The sequence below is a fragment of the Dermochelys coriacea genome, chromosome 1, assembly GCF_009764565.3.
Source record: "Dermochelys coriacea isolate rDerCor1 chromosome 1, rDerCor1.pri.v4, whole genome shotgun sequence".
Classification (NCBI taxonomy): Eukaryota; Metazoa; Chordata; order Testudines; family Dermochelyidae; genus Dermochelys; species Dermochelys coriacea.
The window spans coordinates 184,386,929-184,407,269 of record NC_050068.2 but is presented as its reverse complement, the minus strand read 5'-3'; the positions used below and the strand labels follow the sequence as shown (position 1 = coordinate 184,407,269).

The 20,341-nt window shown below is 41.5% G+C and overlaps 1 long non-coding RNA gene across 1 annotated transcript; it reads left to right on the top strand.

Moving 5' to 3' along the window:
* The first annotated feature begins 8,744 nt into the window (after nucleotides 1-8,744).
* LOC122457733 lies at nucleotides 8,745-16,224 on the top strand. The gene is made up of 3 exons (XR_006277410.1): nucleotides 8,745-8,837; nucleotides 10,296-10,487; nucleotides 15,968-16,224. It is a non-coding gene; the product is annotated as an uncharacterized LOC122457733 (long non-coding RNA).
* The last annotated feature ends 4,117 nt before the right edge of the window (nucleotides 16,225-20,341 follow it).

The following is a 20,341-nucleotide window of genomic DNA, read 5'->3' as shown; positions in this document are numbered from 1 at the left end:
AGGACTCCGCTGGGGGGAGTCCTCTGCAGCCCTATATTCTTCGTGCTTATCTCGGGGTTACATGGGGTCAACAGCTGGCTACATTCTTATATGTATGATTTATGCTTATTACATAAACTGACTTGTTTACAGGCAAAAATATGCTGAGCTATGCTACAATATCTTTTGGCAGGGTCTGTCAGACAAAGTTCATTGAAACTGCCTGGCATCCTCAGCTTACATCCAGTCACATACTCAGTCCACCACTTAGCTCCTCGCCAATCTTCTGCAACCTTGCCCCTACAGGTATTCTGGACTCTCACAAATGGTGACATTTGAATCACAGCTCCAAGTCAGCTGTTTAGTTCCCTACCCATGAAAACACTGGATATGGTGAAAATGTTTATGAACTGTACCACAGGAATCCATTTTTTACACGTAATGGCAAAGCACAGACATTTTATTTTTGGATATCATTGCCTTGAAAGGACTTTTAGGGAACAGCAATGAACAATTTAAATGAATGGAAATGTGGTGGTTCCTCAGTACTGTTTTATTAGCTAAACCAATAACATTGCTATCTGTTTGAATCACACTGAAATGAGCAATCTAGTAAGGTTAGTTCAAATATATGAGGAAACATTCATACTGTATATAGCCCAGCATTTTTGGCAATGGCATGCAGTAACATTTAGTAAAACAGGCATTGAGATTAAAATGCCTAATTGTATACAGATGCTGATCAGCTAAAACTATCAATTATCCTTATTATAGAATCAGTTTTCTGATCCTGGATCAAAGAATAGTATCTTAGGTGAAACAAAGAGAGCTGACACTAGGTTTTTGAGCATATAAACAAACAGGCCAAGTTTTAAGTCACTTTGTTAGCTGGGTGTATAATTTAAATAGTGTTACATAATGAGGATTCATGGCCATAACCGGCTGAGGTGGAAGGGATTTCTTAAATGACAAGTTGTTAGTGAAAAAATTTTCTCTCATTCTCACATCTGGATATGGAATGATGCAAGTTGCAACTATTCTTTGGTTAATACAAAAAAAATTATGTAAACCTATATAGGTAATCTCTATTGTAGTCATTAACCTAAGAATTAAAGTTGAAATTGTCTCTATCCATTATCCTGATACTTTCAACTAATTTCCGAGTCTGTGAAAATGTGTGTTTTGTACACATTGGTAGATAAAGATTGCTATTTTTATAATGCTTGGGGCATCTCTACTTTATGTCACTGGCATATGAAACCTCAGGGACCTTATGCCAGTGGCAGACTGGGTATAGTGGAGCTCTGCTATGCCACCCCCTCTACACAGACTCATCCAGCCCAAAACTCTTCTCCCTGACATGCTTCCTCTTTCTCCTTGGGCAGTGGGGAGAGGGGGCACTAAGAACAGGAAGTGGCTGAGCTGCCTCCACCAGCTTTCTGCTGTGCATGAGTTCCCTGTGTGGGGAGTACTCTTCTGTCTCTGGTCTCTTTGTGTTGACTGACCAGACTGTAGAATTCAGTCTGGCCATTTTCAGTCTTAAAGCACCTCTTTAAGTGAATTTTATTCTCTTCATTAATTCATACTATGTTCCACATAGTACAATGTGTACAGTGGAAGTTAGAACTGTGGACAACAATGAGCATTAGACACTGCTTAGCAGGAACCCAGTTCAGCAAAGCACTTAAGCATGGGCTTAAATTCTACTGGAGATTTAAGCTGAACAGTTTAAGTAGCTTCACACTTTGTGATCCAGCACACCCATATCTAATCCTCTAGGTAACATCCCATGGAATTCATGTCCTGTTTTAAGGTAGCAAGAGTTGAGGGGATGCAGTTTGGTAAGAATTCTAGTGAGGTTTTGCAAATTTGTACAAAAAGCGTGACACTCAGCTGTTTTCACAAAGAACAGTGAAAGTACTGCTATACCACAGCATAGATTTTCAGTAGTGTAGTGGGGTGGCTACCCTGCTCCTAAAATAGAAGGGGTTAAAAGCAGCCCTGGAGAGGACTGTGGCTGGGGATGGCTGACTGGGGAAGCAGCCGCAGCTGAGCCATGCCCAAATCAGGCCCCATCTGGCCTGTATAAAAAGGCTGTGAGCCAAAGGCCCAAGGACTCTCTTTCCAGACTAGGAGAGAGTAGAGCCTAGTTGCCTGCCTGACAGGGTACTGAGGCTGGTGTAGTGCTAGGGAAGGTGCAGGCTGAGCTGAGGTGTTCCAGACTGGTAACTCCCCAGGCTGTAGGGCCTGGTCCAAGGCCCATAGAGGTACTGGGAGGCAGAGGAAGGCAACAGGTCTGAACCCCCTTGCCTATAATGAGTGGCCTTTACACTGCAGTCTGCCTCAGGAAGTGGGGGCTTGGTGATGACTGGCAGTAGCCCAGACTGAGGCAAGGTGGGGATAGTGGGTTGGGGGTTCCTAGGAAGGGGAGACCCAGGGGCAGAATCCCAGAGAAAGGGGCACTGGGGTCCATGAGGTACACAGGGGCCAGAGCTGTGTGGATCACGGGCCTGCAGAAGGTGCTCCAGGCTGGAAAAGAGCTAATTCCTTGATGACCAGCAGGAGGTGCTGCAGGGGTGAGTCTGTGCCCATTACAAGTGGCCTTAGTCAAAATTCTCTTTGCAATGATGCAGGTACCTCCTGACTATAATGTTGGGAGGTCAAATAGGAATTACTTCTAATACCCAATTATATAAAGGGCCTCAGTCGTGTCTCCAAAAGAGTGCCAGGCCAGCAATTTTTCACACTGAAGTATTTGTACTCACATCTGAGGTGTAGACACAGTCAGGTGTGTCTCTGACTTGCACACATAAAGGCAGTTTTGCATATGCAATACAGAGTTTTGCACATGAGCATGGAAAGACTTGTATGTGAAACTGCAGTCAGTGCTTTGGGGTGGAGACAGTTTGTTACATAATAATTATTTCAAAGACTGCTTTTGGAAAGTTGCATTGCAATTCAAAAGCCTAACAACTTTCTCAAAAAAAAGCACTATTATATTGTTAAAAGATTTGTAACCATATATTGGTTTTTAAATCTTCCATTGCTTGTACCACACTTTTACTATCAGCTTACAGCCAGTGCAGCAATAATTTTAGGAAAAGATAATACCTCATAAGATCTGTACATCTTAATGAAAAGACACTATATCAGTCATATGATTTTCCAGCAATTGGATTCAATCATGGAAATATGAATAACAACTGATGTTCAAACACTTACTACTGAGCAAATGTGGCTTTACTGCTGAAAGAATGGCTGTTACCATCCCAATAGCTGTGAATATAGTCAGTTGGTCTTTGCTACATTTCCTCTTGACCTCACTCTAATTTGTCAGCCTCAGTTGTTAGATTATAATGTGTCTACTATGTGAAACAATGCAAGAATGAAAAAAGGCACAGAACAAAATCTGCACTACCCAAATTGTGTACATGCCTATAATATACAAGGAAATGTATTCTGTAAAATTTGGGGCTTTGCACTCTGGCCTCTGTTCTACATCTATCTGAAATATATGCCACAATGATTTAGGTGCATTGTATGCTAGTTCTCTTGGATAAGGCAAAGTCTATTCTCTACTGAATGTATAGTGAAGAATTAGACCCTGATTCTGCACTTGAGAAACTTTTATGCCTGTGAGTGGTTCAATGGTTCAGGTCACATGTGGAAGTGTTTGCAGGATCTAGGGCCTTCAGTGCATGCATAACTTTAATTTTTTAGAGTAGCAGCCATGTTAGTCTGTATTTGCAAAAAGAAAAGGAGTACTTGTGGCACCTTAGAGACTAACAAATTTATTAGAGCATAAGCTTTCGTGAGCTACAGCTCACTTCAACGGATGCATTTGGTGGAAAAAACAGAGGAGAGATTTATATATATACACACACACACACACACACACACACACACACACACACACACACACACACACACACACACACACACACACACACACACACACACACACACACAGAACATGAAACATGGGCTTATCATACACACTGTAAGGAGAGTGATCACTTAAGATAAGCCGTCACCAGCAGCGGGGGGGGGGGGGGGGGGGGGAAAGGAGGAAAACCTTTCATGGTGACAGGCAAGGTAGGCTAATTCCAGCAGTTAACAAGAATATCAGAGGAACAGTGGGGGGTGGGGTGGGAGGGAGAAATACCATGGGGAAATAGTTTTACTTTGTGTAATGACTCATCCATTCCCAGTCTCTATTCAAGCCTAAGTTAATTGTATCCAGTTTGCAAATTAATTCCAATTCAGCAGTCTCTCGTTGGAGTCTGTTTTTGAAGCTTTTTTGTTGAAGGATAGCCACTCTTACTTCTGTGATCCAGTGACCAGAGAGATTGAAGTGTTCTCCAACTGGTTTTTGAATGTTATAATTCTTGACGTCTGATTTGTGTCCATTCATTCTTTTACGTAGAGACTGTCCAGTTTGGCCAATGTACATGGCAGAGGGGCATTGCTGGCACATGATGGCATATATCACATTGGTAGATGCGCAGGTGAACGAGCCTCTGATAGTGTGGCTGATGTGATTAGGCCCTCTGATGGTATCCCCTGAATAGATATGTGGACAGAGTTGGCAACGGGCTTTGTTGCAAGGATAGGTTCCTGGGTTAGTGGTTCTGTTGTGTGGTGTGTGGTTGCTGGTGAGTATTTGCTTCAGATTGGGGGGCTGTCTGTAAGCAAGGACTGGTCTGTCTCCCAAGATCTGTGAGTGATGGGTCGTCCTTCAGGATAGGTTGTAGATCCTTGATGATGCGTTGGAGAGGTTTTAGTTGGGGGCTGAAGGTGATGGCTAGTGGCGTTCTGTTCTTTTCTTTGTTGGGCCTGTCCTGGAGTAGGTGACTTCTGGGTACTCTTCTGGCTCTGTCAATCTGTTTCTTCACTTCAGCAGGTGGGTATTGTAGTTGTAGGAATGCATGATAGAGATCTTGTAGGTGTTTGTCTCTGTCTGAGGGGTTGGAGCAAATGCGGTTATATCGTAGCGCTTGGCTGTAGACAATGGATCGAGTGGTATGATCTGGGTGAAAGCTAGAGGCATGTAGGTAGGAATAGCGGTCAGTAGGTTTCCGATATAGGGTGGTGTTTATGTGACCATCGCTTATTAGCACCGTAGTGTCCAGGAAGTGGATCTCTTGTGTGGACTGGTCCAGGCTGAGGTTGATGGTGGGATGGAAATTGTTGAAATCATGGTGGAATTCCTCAAGAGCTTCTTTTCCATGGGTCCAGATGATGAAGATGTCATCAATGTAGCGCAAGTAGAGTAGGGGCATTAGGGGACGAGAGCTGAGGAAGCGTTGTTCTAAGTCAGCCATAAAAATGTTGGCATACTGTGGGGCCATGCGGGTACCCATCGCAGTGCCGCTGATTTGAAGGTATACATTGTCCTCACCCATAACTATTTCACATTTGGTGACAAAGTCACAAAGTTCAGCCACCAGGTTAGCTGTGACAGTATCGGGGATACTGTTCCTGACGGCTTGTAGTCCATCTTTGTGTGGAATGTTGGTGTAGAGGGCTTCTACAGCCATAGTGGCTAGGATGGTGTTTTTAGGAAGATCACCAATGGACTGTAGTTTCCTCAGGAAGTCAGTGGTGTCTCGAAGATAGCTGGGAGTGCTGGTAATGAAGGGCCTGAGGAGGGAGTCTACATAGCCAGACAATCCTGCTGTCAGGGTGCCAATGCCTAAGATGATGGGGTGTCCAGGATTTCCAGGTTTATGGATCTTGGGTAGCAGATAGAATACCCCAGGTCAGGGCTCCAGTGGTGTGTCTGCGGATTTGTTCTTGTGCTTTTTCAGGGAGTTTCTTGAGCAAATGCTGTAGTTTCTTTTGGTAACTCTCAGTGGGATCAGAGGGTAATGGCTTGTAGAAAGTGGTGTTGGAGAGCTGCCTAGTAGCCTCTTGTTCATACTCCGACCTATTCATGATGACGACAGCACCTCTTTGTCAGCCTTTTTGATTATGATGTCAGAGTTGTTTCTGAGGCCATGGATGGCACTGTGTTCTGCATGGCTGAGGTTATGGGGTAACCAATGCTGCTTTTCCACAATTTCAGCTAGTGCACGTCGGCGGAAGCACTCTATCTAGAAATCCAGTCTGCTGTTTCGACCTTCAGGAGGAGTCCACCCAGAATCCTTCTTTTTGTAGTGTTGGCAGGAAGGTCTCTGTGGGTTAATATGTTGGTCAGAGGTGTGTTGGAAATATTCCTTGAGTCTGAGACGTCAAAAATAGGATTCTAGGTCACCACAGAACTGTATCATGTTCGTGGGGGTGGAGGGGCAAAAGGAGAGGCCCCGAGATAGGACAGATTCTTCTGTTGGGCTAAGAGTATAGTTGGATAGATTAACAATATTGCTGGGTGGGATACGGGAACCATTGTTGTGGCCCCTTGTGGCATATAGTAGTTTAGATAGCTTAGTGTCCTTTTTCTTTTGTAGAGAAGCAAAACAGACTCCAACGAGAGACTGCTGAATTGGAATTAATTTGCAAACTGGATACAATTAACTTAGGCTTGAATAGAGACTGGGAATGGATGAGTCATTACACAAAGTAAAGCTATTTCTCCCTCCCACCCCACCCCCCACTGTTCCTCTGATATTCTTGTTAACTGCTGGAATTAGCCTACCTTGCTTGTCACCATGAAAGGTTTTCCTCCTCCTCCCCGCCCCCTGTTGGTGATGGCTTATCTTAAGTGATCACTCTCCTTACAGTGTGTATGATAAACCCATTGTTTCATGTTCTCTGTGTGTGTATATATAAATCTCTCCTCTGTTTTTTTCCACCAAATGCATCCGATGAAGTGAGCTGTAGCTCACGAAAGCTTATGCTCTAATAAATTTTAGTCTCTAAGGTGCCACAAGTACTCCTTTTTCTTTTTGTGATAACTTTCATTGACGCTGATGGGAGTTAGTTTTCTAAATCCTTCTTGGCATTAATGCACGGATGAAGCCATATGTTAATAATATACAGGAAAATGCATATTGGATGTATTTATAATTACAGAGATAGTGAATAACATTCATCCCTGGATGTAATGCCATTTACTTCTACTGTGCTACACTGTAAATGAACTTGTGCCCAAAACACTTTTTTCATTATGAAAATGTTACAAATCTTACCTTAAGAGACAAAGCTAAGGTTTTTTTTTAAAGAAGTCAGTGCAATAAATCAAAATGTATTATCCCATAATTCCATTTTCCTGTTCCAACTTTTAGTAAATGCCGTGGGATTTTTTTTCCCTTTTCCTTTTTTTAAATTACACATTGTGTTCCCTTTAAAATTTTGTACTACTTTGAAAGATTCTACCACTTCTAGGGGAATTCACCATTTGCATGGGTAAGGATAATAGCTGTAAATCATACCATTTTTTTAAATGGTAGAAATTTAAGGCTGCCAATTTAAATGAAGATCCAAGCTGTGCTTCTGGCATTCCTGGGGTGGTGGTGGGGGAGGGAGGGACTGCAGTCCTACTAACAGCAAACTGTATGAAAACTATAGATTTAAGGTAACAGGACTGGAAACATCAAGGCTGAGTCACAATGGAGCATAGGGCAATGTGAAGAAGCTTGCTCTGACTCTGCTTTATTAGGATACTTATTAAATAGAAAAATGCTGTCAATCTGTCCCTTTTCTCAAAACTTAAAACCATTTGTTGACAAAAAGTTGTCAACATTACAATGTCTCTAGCTTTTGTGTAATCACTTTTGCCTCTAAGCATATGATTTAGCCACAAATTACCACACTAGCTATTATCATGCCTTTCATAAATTCACTGAAAATAAATTAACCTTTTCTCTCTAGATTGAACTCTCCTATTAATATGAAAATCAGAAACAATTCAGTTCTGTTTTTATCCCAGCCCTTCAGTGCTCCCCAAGCAGAATTGTGACTGCCTAATTAGTCATTTAAGCAAACTTAATTTTAAGAATTAATTTTTAAAAACAATATAAGTGATGTCCTGGAAAGCTTTTCATTACTTCAACTGTGGTTTCAAACATACGATTTGGCAATTAATTATTGCCCTAATTCTTTCATGCTGACCTTGGACCACATCCTCAGCTGGTATAATCAGCATAACTTAATTGAAGTCAATGTTGCTACACCAATTTCCACTTGCTAAAGAATGGGACCTTTCTGTGGAGTAGCTTAAGGATATCTTTAAGGTCATATTGCAGATTCACATGTTAATCAGCATCTCTCTTCCCATTCACAATCATAGACATAATTTGTACCTGTAAATGAACTGTAAACTCTATAGCATTTATTCATGTTCTCAGAAATGTCACAAGACTCTGTCACCGAGGGTGAAACTCGCCTCTTCTCACCAAGAATAAGATACCCCCATCCTGGCTCTTCCATGGCGGTCAAAGGAAAGGATCGTTGTTCTTAGCCCCTGAACAACTCTGGAATAGAGGCTACAACCTTGCTGTGCTTCCTGTGTAGGGGAAGGAGTTTAGGCCATGATTCCGCAGAGAATGATTATCCAAGACTTTTTGTTCCACTTTCCTTCAGCTTTGGTGGCCCATAGCAGATGGTCATAGATGTTTCTCCTCTGTTTTTCATGCCTTACCCAAAAATTTTCATCTCCACGCTCTACATTGTCAAATTCTCTCACAGGCATTCAAAATATTTTTAACAGAACACCAATCCTCCACCTCTTCTTTCTTGTCTCTTTTATAGACTGTGATATAGGCTCTCATTTTGGCTCTCTGCCTCCTTCCTGTAATTCATTTTTTTTTTTTTTTTCCCCTCTAGTGGAAAAAAGTGCAGAGAAAGAGGCGGCTGCAGGAAGTCTCAGCAGGGCAAGGAGACCAAAAACAAAATGGACACCGGGCTGCAACAAACAGGTAAGTCTGCAGCAAAATTGCTGAATTATGTGGTATCTTAGAAAAATGTCAAATTTCAGGGCCTCAGAATCTGCGGAGCCTTGAGTGAGATGAGTGAGGCAGTTCGCACCTCTCAAAGCCACTGTTTCAGGTAGTGATGAGATGGATAAATCTTATGCTGCAAAGAGGGGTGAAGGAACAACTCTGGGCCCAGCAAACCCCACCCCACCCCACCCCAGCAGGACCGTTGGCCATGCTATAGTTAGAAGTGGGTCTTAAAAAAGAAGGCTCTTCAGCACTGCAGGGTAGTGAGCAGAGAGAAACAGACCTGCACTCGCTGCAAAGAGGGGGTTGCACCAGGAGTGTATCCCAAAGAGGAGGACTGCTGCATGAAGCTGGGATTCCCCAGCCTACAAGAGGCCAGTGGTGCAAGCTGTACTGTAGTGGGTATATCACAATGGCGCTGTTGCCACATGAAGGACATCTTGTTCTCAAAATGGTGTCCTCCATGGTGTGTGCGAGCTCATGCCACATAGAGGGCACCATTTTGCAGAGTTAAATGGCGTCCTCTGCATGGCATGCACGCAAGGTCATGCTGGCAGGGGGGTTCCCACATTGGTGGGGGCATTCTGGTAGTTGCCCATTCAGGGACTACACCCCTACATACATGGGAGAATTGCCACCCGCAACGTGCTCCAATAGGAATAGGTTCAGAGGAAGGTGTTTGCTGGATCACAGGTAGCAGACACCTTCCTTACAGTGCCCCAGAGTAGTTTAGATGAACACTGGTTTACGTTTCAATGACTATCTTGCAACAGAAATAAGGACTACTTCTACATGAGGGGTCAGAATTTATAAAATCAGCAAAAATTGGATGAAAGCAGCAAAAATAGAGGTGAGCTAAAATCAATTGATCAACTGGTTGCTTTGTGCCCAGAATTTCCTCCTGTTTATGAATTTAAGAGCTGTTTTTCCAAGGTTGTTTTCTGGATGTGTTTCAATGAGACATTTACAATCTTCTGCAAGACATGTCCACATTAGGGATTTTTGATACAAATTTCCCATTCTTGTTGATACCAGTATAGCCCTAGTGTAGACAAGGTTCCCACAACTGCTGGCATTTTTAACACCATGCTTTTTAGACCTGCTCTGAGCATGATTAGATGACCATATACAAATGCTGAGTGCTCCATAGGCCTTTTATCCATTACCATTTCCCATGATTGCCACTATGAGTAGATTTTTACACCAGTGATAACAGTGGAAATGTTGGCAAAAAAATCTAGTGTAGATAACAGAGGCATCATACCTCTAGGCAGTGCTGCTTGGGAGAGCCACCACCCTTCCCCCCCACACTATCTTTAACTCACTTTTTTTAATGGGCTGGATTTCACTGCCAGGGCACACTACCTCCACAACCCAAAGGGGAGTGCATAGCTCATCATGAGAGGGGTAGTTCAACCAGTTGTTTTTTAACAGATCATTATGTGTATTAGAGATGCACTTCTCACAGACCACAATGAAAACACAGAAGAATCACAGATGGTACCTCTACAAGTAAAACATCTTCTCCCAGTTAAATTAGAAGGCAGTGTGGACTACAAGATACACCACTGGCATGGCACTTATGAGACCTGGGTTCTGTTCCTGGCCCTGCCACTGGCTCCATTGGTAAGTCACTTCAGTTCTATGACTCAATTTCCCCATCTGTGAGTATAATCAGAGCTGGCTGAATTTCTGACATTTCAAAATTTCCCCACAGATCAAAAATCCTGTTTTTTTGTTTTGTTTTTTGTTTTAAATTCATTTTAAAAATACAGGTACATGGTCTTTCTGAAAGGAAAGACTCCCTACCACACCAGCAGCTGTTGACTGAAATTAACATGATTCCTGTCAGGCTTTGGGATTTGGGGCAACCCAGGAAGCCAGCTATGGGGGGTCCCTAGCCCCAAGGCACTCTAAATGGCAGGGCTGCCATGGATCTTGAAAGCCTTGGGGTCTCCAACACTGCACCAGTCACCAAACCAGTAAAAGGTGATGCCATTTTAGATTTAATATTGGTAAATAGAAAGGACCTCATGGAAGAACTACTTGTAGAGGACAACCTTGGTTTGAGTGATCATGAATTAATTCAGGTTAAATTAAATGGAAGGATAAATAAAAATAGATCTTCAACTTAAAGTCCTTTTTTCAAAAGAGAGCTTAAAAAATTAAGAATTAATTAAAGGAAGTTGACTGGATTAAAGAACTCAAGGCTCTGAAGCTGGAGGAGGCTTGGAATTATTTTGTCAGAGTTGCAGAAACAGTGTGGAGCCTGCATCCTGAGCAACATGAGAAAAAATGTGTAGGGAAGGGCTGCAGATCAAACTGGATGAACAAGCATCTCAAAGAGGTTAAGAGAAAGCAGAAAGTCTACAAGGAATGAAAGGATGGATCAGCAAGGAAAGCTACCTCTTGGAGGTCAGGAAGTATGGGGATAAAGTGAGACTTTCCAAAAGCCAAGCAGAGCTGGACCTCACAAAGGAAATTAAAACCAACAGTAAAAGGTTCTATAGCGTATAAATAAAAAACACACAGAATGTGTCCACTAAGAATGGGGTGGAGATTTAAGATAATGTAGGTATGGCCCAACATCTAAATGAACACTTTGCCTCAGTTTTTAATAAGAGTAAGGAGCTTGTGGACAGTGGCAGGGTGGCTAATGGGAATAAGGATAAGGAAGTACATTACTACATCTAAGGTGGAAGTCAAACTCAAACAGCTTAATGGGACCAAATCAGGAGGGCCTGGATAATCTCCACCCAAGAATATTAAAGGAACTGGCATAGGAAATTGCAAGCCCAATAGCAAAGGGTTTTGAATGAATCCATAAATTTGGGGATCATATTCTATTATTGGAGAATTGCAAATATAGTACCTATATTTAAGAAAGGGGGGGGGAAGTGATCTGGAAAACTAGAGGCCATTAGTTTGACTTCAACTGTATATAAGACCATTTGAAATTTTGAAAGAGAAAGGACATGGAGGTAAATAGTAACTGGGATAAAATACAACATGGCTTTACAAATGGTAGATTGTGCCAGACCAACCTTTATCTTGAAGATTGGGATTAGTACAAGAACTGAAAGGTGGATAAAGAACCAGTTAAAGAGAAGATAGCAATGGGTCATATTAAAAGATAAATTGTCAGGCTTGAGGTAGGTTACAAGTAAAGTTCCTCAAGGATCTGTCTTGGGACCAATCTCATTTAACATTTTCATTAATAACCTTATCACAAAGTGTAAGTGTGCTAATATAATTTGCAGATGACACAAAATTAGGATGTACTGCCAATATGGAGGAGGACAAAAATATCATGTAAAGATCTGGATGACCTAGAAAACTGGAGTAATAGAAATGGAATGAAGTTTAACAATGCAAGGTCATGCACTTATGGAGTAACAACAAGAATTTTTGCTATAAACTGGGAATTTATCAGTTGGCAGTAACTGGTGAGGAGAAAGCCTTAGTGTATAGTCATCCTGTGATCAGCCATGAGTAATCAGTGTGATGCAGCTATGAAAAAGACTAATGCAATCTTAGAAGGCATTAGGCAAGGTTTTTCTAGTAGAGCAAGAAAACGTTGTTACCATTCTATAAGGGACTGGTGAGACCTCATCTGGAACACTGTGCAATTCTAGTCTCCCATCTTTTTAAGAAAGATGAATTCAAACTGGAATATGTGCACAGAAGGGCTCCTAGGATGATCAGAGGAATGGAAAACCTACCTTCTGAGATGAGACTCAGAGCTTGGCTTGTTTAGTTTAACCAAAAGAAGGCTGAGAGGATATCTCTGAACTATTTATAGAGAGCAAAACACCAGTGAGGGTAATAGCATATGTCCCACCATGACTGCTGTTGGCAAATAACTCCAATGGCTGGAGATGGCATCCTAGGTGATGAGGGTTCTCAGTTACTACAGATAATTTCCAGCTGTCTGGCTGGTGAGTCTTGCCCACATGATCAGGGTCTAACTGATTTCCATATTTGGGATCAGGAAGGAATTTTTCCCTCAGGTTAGCTTGGCAGAGACCCTGTACTTTTGTTTTGCCTTCCTCTGTGGCCTGGTGTACAAGCCACTTGCTTGGTTTGAAGAGTAAATGGTGGATTCTTAGATCTTGAAGTCTTTAAATCAAGATTTGAGGAAGTAAGTGACTTAGCCAGAAGTTATGGGCCTATAACTGGAGTGGGAGAGTAAGGTTTTGTGGCTGAGCTGTGGAGGAGGTCAGACTAGATGATTATGATTGTCCCTTCTGGCCTCAAAGTCTGAGTCCACATGGCAAGGCTTCCCTGGAAGCTGTAGACACTGGCATCTCTTCCGAGGACTCTCAGGCTCCTGTGTCCATGGCAGGGAGACTGGGAGCCCTGGCTTGAGTCAAGTGTTTCCAGACATCTTGCCTCTCTAGGAGGAGGGGAACTGCACAGGTTGAAGAGGTGAGGTGCTGCTTAGTCTGAGATAATCCATTATTTCAAGTGAAGAAATCTCCTTTCAAGGGAGGAGTACAGGAGCAGTTCCCAGTCATTTTTGTGGAGGAAGAGGATCCAGTCAACTGATTCTCTAGAGCAACAGAAAGGAAGTCCTGAGTGGTTTCCTGTTGCTAAATTGCTTGACTGTCAGCATTGTTGGCTGATAGGTCAGAACAAAACAAAAATTGGAACTGTCCAAAATGAAGAGTAGAAACAGGAAATGTAGGAACAATGATTATGGTTTTTGTTGTCAATGGCTAGCTTTAAGCTGGGGGCGGGGGGAAGGGACAGGGTATTGTAATACACTACAACTGTTTCCTGGAAATAGTCTGCCTTCTCTAGTCTGCATTTGCCACTGTGCTGTTGGTTGCTTTGAGTGACATCACCACCATGCTGCCCCCTTGCATTCCCACCAGCCTTCCAAAACAAATTATATTTGTGTGGAATTATTGAAGCATTTCATTAGGGTAGTGGACAAGGATACCCTCTACATTCTTCTTCTCACTGCCACTGAGTTTAGAAAAACGTTTTTAACAATGTTCAACAAACGGCCTTGGATTTTCAAGGACTGAGTGGTGCTGTAAATAAAAAATGTTTAGTGTCAAAATGGACGTTATTTGTAGTGTCTTGGGCTACATTTGTATGCACTAGCAAGTAACTATTATTTAGAGAGCCTGCAGCTACGCTTCATAAGCAGCATGGAGTGCAAGTGAAGAGGTGGCATTGGTTTATGCTATCATACTATTGAGAAGGTAAGGTAATCTATTTTTAAATAAGAATTGACATGGAACCTCAGTGATAACCATCTCTCTGCTTATATTAAAGTAGATCATTCTTATATAACATGTTCCTCAAGGCTCATAAAAGACAACAGTGCCAAACATTATGCAGTATTTGGAAAATGCTATTTACTTAAAATGTTTTCTGCTTTTATTATCTAAACTCATTCCTTTGGTGAAAGTCCCTATGGCAGATTGAGTTACATGTAAGATCTCATTCCAGGAAGCCTGTATTAGAAAATCTGATAGTGATAATAAAAAAGTGGCATTGTTGAAACTATCTGGCAGTGGGCTGCTACACGATCTGGGCAATTTTTCTGCCATCAAATTCTGGCAAGTGGCTGGAAACAAATCAAATACACCTCTGAATGTATGCACTATTGCAGCACAAAAACTGTGTGTGTGTGTGTGTGTGTGTGTGTGTGTGTGTGTTCATAACTTGCTTGAATGCCGTTCTTGTTTAAATGGAGGATATAAATTGTGCAGAAGAAAGTGTACAGGGGCCATTATCTGGACAGGATGGCTAAAAACATGGATGCATATAAACTTGTGGACTCAGGCCACATCCTGCTACAACCTTCTGTGAGGTGAATCATAGAGGGGTTGCAGAGTAGTCATTCTAGGATATCTAACCTAAAGCAGACAATTTCTAGTCTGTCTTCCTGGTTGTCATTTTTCTAGTGCGCATGTATATTCATCACCAACTGATTTACCCTGATTTGCTCTTGGCAAATATTACTTGGTAACCATAAGGAGGGGCTAGGGAGGGGCCTCCATAATCCCCGTGGTATTATAAAGAATTCAAGCTCCAAACCCCCATATCCAGACTCATCCATGAGGAAGGCCACCTCCTGTGTGCTGCTATCCAGGCTCCCACTAGCAGCACGCAGTCACTAATCTCCTCCTTGACTACCCGCTACTTTCAGCTCTATTGAGGAGGATGATTTGAGGATAACAACATTAACGTTTGGGACTGCATATTGTATTCTCACAGATCTGAGAACACTGAAGGTGGGCATGCCACAGAGCTATCTCCTCCTTCTCCTTCAATGCCCTCCTCAAAACTTTTTTTCCTTGATGCCTACAAAAAACTTGATAATGGTTAGGCTGCTAGTGGACAGAGACCCCTACTGACTCATATTCTGTATTCATCTGTTCTCTCTTGTGTTATACTTTGACTGTAAGCCCTTGGGGGCGGGGACCATCTTTCTGTGCTGTGTTTGTACAGCATCTAGCACAATGGGATCCTGGCCCAACACAAGGGCTCCTAGGTGCTACAGTTATACAAATAGTAATAGAGCAGTGCCTCACTGAATTTGCTCTGGAGGCCCCAACACTCCTCTTCCTCACACTCTACAGCTTACCAACCTGAAGTGGGATAGATGGAGGTCTTTCCACAGGCTCCTGGAGAGGGGAGAATACGATGATATGTTATCCCCTTCTGTAGATTCAAGGGTCTTTATCACTGATGATATTTTCTGCAAACTTTCTAAATAAACCCATGTGCTGTTTTTTCTTTTGAAAAAATGGGGGTATGAGCATGAGGTGGTTAGATAAGAGCTAGGGCAGGGCAGCCATGAGCGAGGATGCATCTTGATGAAATCGGGTGTAAATGTGCCAGCAATAGGCCCGTATGTCTCTCTGACCAACAGACAGGGTCCAATAAAAGATACTACCTCACCCCCCTTCTCAGCAATCATGATGATAGTTGGCATACAATTTAACATGATAAACTAGCCAAATTTATGAGTTGGGTATTGGGCAAATTTTCCAACTTCTCTGCCATGTTACTGATCATGGGTTATTTGAACACCACAGGCTGCAATGAATCCTTCTGCTTACGATTGTCTCTGTTTTCACATATAGATTGTTGGCATCTCAGAGAAGCCCATTTATGCAGGAAGTAAAACAGATTTAATGAACGGTGGAAAATACATGATATTTCAACAATGACCACAATAATAATGATGTACAGATAATAGCTGGCTATGTACCTGTAACTGAATTGCTTCAAATTTATCTCCTCTTTAGACATTTTCCCCACTCAGCAGTAGTAACAGAACAAAAGAGCTGTATATCCTACAAATTTGCTAATAAAAAATAACATTGCCTGCTAACATTGCCAACAATTGTGTACCACTTTGCACTAGGGTACTGACAACATTCTTTTTGAAGTATGTATAACTAGCTAAACATCTGTGTTTGACTAGGGTAAAAGCTCTAGCACTTGTTCTTGGAGTGCCTAAAGTCTTCCATGTATTAACAAATCCTACCCTGTGAATTGCATCACCCTGGGGTCATCCAGACCAATCACAATAGCACAGAAGTCCAGGGTATGAGTTTCTTGTTCAAAACTAGATTGCGACTTGGAGTGTAATGCTTGCACAAGAGAGTGAGAACCTCTATTACATTCCTGCCTGGATTCAGTTTGTGAGCTTTGGGATGCAGTATAGAAAGGCAGGAAGTGGATTCCTCCTTCCCCCCCACGCACTTATTTACTGGTCAGAAATTACTTCCTCCTGGGGGTAAGGAGAAATAATGGCTCAGAGATGTCTAAAGTCAAAATCTAAATCCTTACATAAGAATACAGAAACTGAAGATCTCAGGCAACTCCAGATCCACAAAGCAATGGAAATTTAACTGTTTCAACAATCGAGACAAAATCTAAGAGAATACACAATCATCCTAGGTATCCATTTCCAGCACCAGTGTTACAGTAAATGTTAGGATAATTTTTAAAAGTTATACATTTTCACAAGTAATTTAGGAGACTGAGGTTCCTAAGTGCCTTTTAAAAATGGAACTTAGGTTCCTAAGTCACTTAAAGTGCTTTTGAAAAATTTATCCATAGACAGATTTAATTACACATCTGAGCTTTGATTCCCTTTTCTTTAACTTTTTATACAATACCATAATAAATAAAAATCTACAGAGAAGTATTTTTCCAGAGCAAACTGCTGAATGAATGGAATAGAACATGCATTTTAAATATCTCCTTAATTGAGAGGATTTGTTTGGGGAATTTTAGTCTCTCTGGGGTTGGTTTAAATCAAAAAGAAAATTGAGATTAGAACTTCAGTAATAATTTCCAATAAGAAAAATAATCCCTGTATCTTTTTACATGTTTCCCACATCACTGAAAGGATATACATCACTTCTTCCATAACTAGTAAGTTCTGACGTCTGCAACATATCATGTATGACAACATTTTGGTTTCAGGTAGAGATGAGCAAATTAATGCTTTCAAGTATTGTGGATTCAAAAGTTCAACTCAAACTCTAAAAGTATTAGGTTCAAATTCCACTTAAGAAGAACTGGGAATATAGGAGCAGAAAGTAGGTTGAGAAAAAAAACCAATAAAAATAGAATATACATCTGTCTACACACACACACACAATATAATACATACATATAACAATATTAAATATGACAACTCTGTTAACAGAGCATTACGGTTGCATAGTTAGCACAATTAGGGGTTTGCACAACACCATAATTCTTCTACCTCATATATATGCACACATTAGAATAGTTTTTAATTACATCAGGGCATCCTATTTCTCAAATAAAATATTCATTTTTCCTGTAACCTCAGCTATACATTGATTATTGTTAATCTGTATGTATACTATTTTCATGGACACAGTGGTCCAATTCAAGGCCTAGATTCTCAAACCCAGTTACAGCCCTTTGTGCCACTCATGTGGCATGAAAGGGCTCTAACCCAGCCAAAAATTATCAAGCAGAACATTCCCTGATCTGAGTGGAAAACTCTGCTGGTGGATCAGTGCCTCCCTTCCCCAGATAGGAGACATATTGGTGGTAAAAAGGGGATGAGGCAGAGCTACACTATGCTACATCTATCATCCCCTGGCATACAATCTATTCAGATTGGGGCCAGGTGTTGGGGCCAGGGATGCCATTCGGAATCAGGGAGCCAGAACAGGTTCCCTGACATTTCCCCTTTCTCCCACACCAAATGGAGGCACGGGAGGGCAGCTGCCCAGAAGACTTTATATGATCATTCTCCTCTCTCTAAGGTATGCTTTTTAATACTTGTGTGTCAGCAACACAGACTTCCTTACATGTAGTTCAGGGGATGAAACAGTTAAGTTAACCTATTGCAGTAGCTCTCTCTAAACTCAACTGTCTCGAGAGCTATTAGGGTGACCAGATAGCAAGTGTGAAAAATCGGGACGGGGGTGGGAGGTAATAGGTGCCTATGTAAGAAAAAGCTCCAAAAATTAGGACTGTCCCTATAAAATCGGGACATCTGGTCATCCTATGAGCAATCAGGTTTTAACTATTAGTCTGTGTTACTTTTGCAAATAGTAAGTTGTGTAACTAAGTGACTTTCATGGACTTCTGCTTATCATACTCTGAATATGTAATACACAGTACTACAAGCAGTATTACATGCATATGGAAAGCTGGGGAGAGGAAAAAAAAGACTGTTTGGTATGCTATTGTATTATTTGAAAAATAAAATGTAATCATGGATCTCAGGCCCATCAATAGAGTAAGTCCAAATTTACACCAATGTAGGAGAACTCGGAATCAGGCCTGACTTGTAATGGCTTTCTAACTCAAAGGGACAGAATGGCTTCTGGAGCTCCCTGGCTGCATTTGGAGGAGCGGGGGACAGGAGGATGCGGGCGGTAAAGGAAGCAAAGCAATTTGTGACACTCTTAAGGAATGTAGCATACTCTCAACCCATGCAACTAACCAGATCTACTGACTGTTGAATGGTGATGGTCGTGGTGGGGAAACAAATCATGACTCCACCTCCTTTCCTCCCCTTTCCAGTTGGTTGCCCACAGGGAGGGAGCATCTTGGTAGCAACCAGTCTTCTCCAAATTGAAGCTTCAATGCTAGCTGACCCTTGCATACTCTGCATAAAGGGCAGCGGGGAAAGGGGGGACAATTTACTCCCGCTCCACAGCTACCTACAAGTGATTGGAGAGGGCACAATCTATCCAATTAGTAAGTGTGGTGAGAATAAAACCAAAAATTTCCACGCTACATCTTTTCCGAATATTTTTTCATTTTAGAGCATGGCACAAGTTCTGACTGGAGTGAGACAGTTTTAAAACGTAGAAAATGTGGCATATTTCTGTAATGAAAACCTTACTTTTCCTTTCATTTTTCTTTTTGAAACACAGCTCAGCTTGATAGATTTCCATTCTGAAGTTATCTTAGGCCAACCAATAAAACATGTCTTCAAAACTCATAGTCAAACCTGCAGTCTGTAGGGGGAAAAGTGTTTATCTTGGAAGGTCAGCAACTGTATATAAATATTATAAATAACTCAATTACATTGCATAATTCCCATGATTACCAAAGCCCCCCATTGATTATTCACAATGGTACTTCATTAGGACAGTGATAATGAAATGTTTATTTTAATAGCTGTTCTCTCTATAGACACACTGGATCCTAGAAGCATTAGGTTAAGAATACTTCAGTTAAGTGACTGACTGTATTAACACAACAGGGAGAACTGGCAGGCTTCAAACTCTGTGGCTGCAATAAAGAAGACAGGACATGACTGAAATGTGTCTTTGTTCTGTCATCATTCACTGTGTTTTAATATACTGCATTTTAATATTAAATATTAGTGATATGCATTTAGCATTGTGTCGTAAGTGGAGAGCAAAAGTTAAATAAATAAGGGCCAGATTTGTCCACACCGGCACTAAGCAGACATTTGATATTTATACTTGCACAACTTCTAGCCTTATTTTAATGGATAGCACTTTTCCTACAAATTGAGGCTGTAACATCTATATTCAAGCAAGTAAGGAATTTGCGTGGTATTCAAAAGAAATGTTATGTACTGAATTATATCAGAAAGAAGACCTATGCTTTACACAGGATTCTAAATCCCAGAAAGAAGAAAAAGACCAGAAATACTGAGGTACACAGAGTTTTTATCTAATAAATTACTACTAAGTACACCTTAATCCTGGATTAGTCCCATTGAAATATATGGAGTTGTTTGAGAGGTAAGGTGCTGTGTACCTTGAGTAAGGGTGGCGGAATCAGGCCCTAAATTAGTAATGCAAACAATAGCATCTGACTTTGTCACATATGACCTGGAGAAGTTAGATTTCCTCTACTGTCACCACGTGAAAATACCCCTTATTCTGTAGCATGAGCTACTGAGCAATATACAGAGCCCATCAGAGAATCCAGCTGCCATCCCATTACCCTACCCCAAGCTATTATCAATCTGTCTG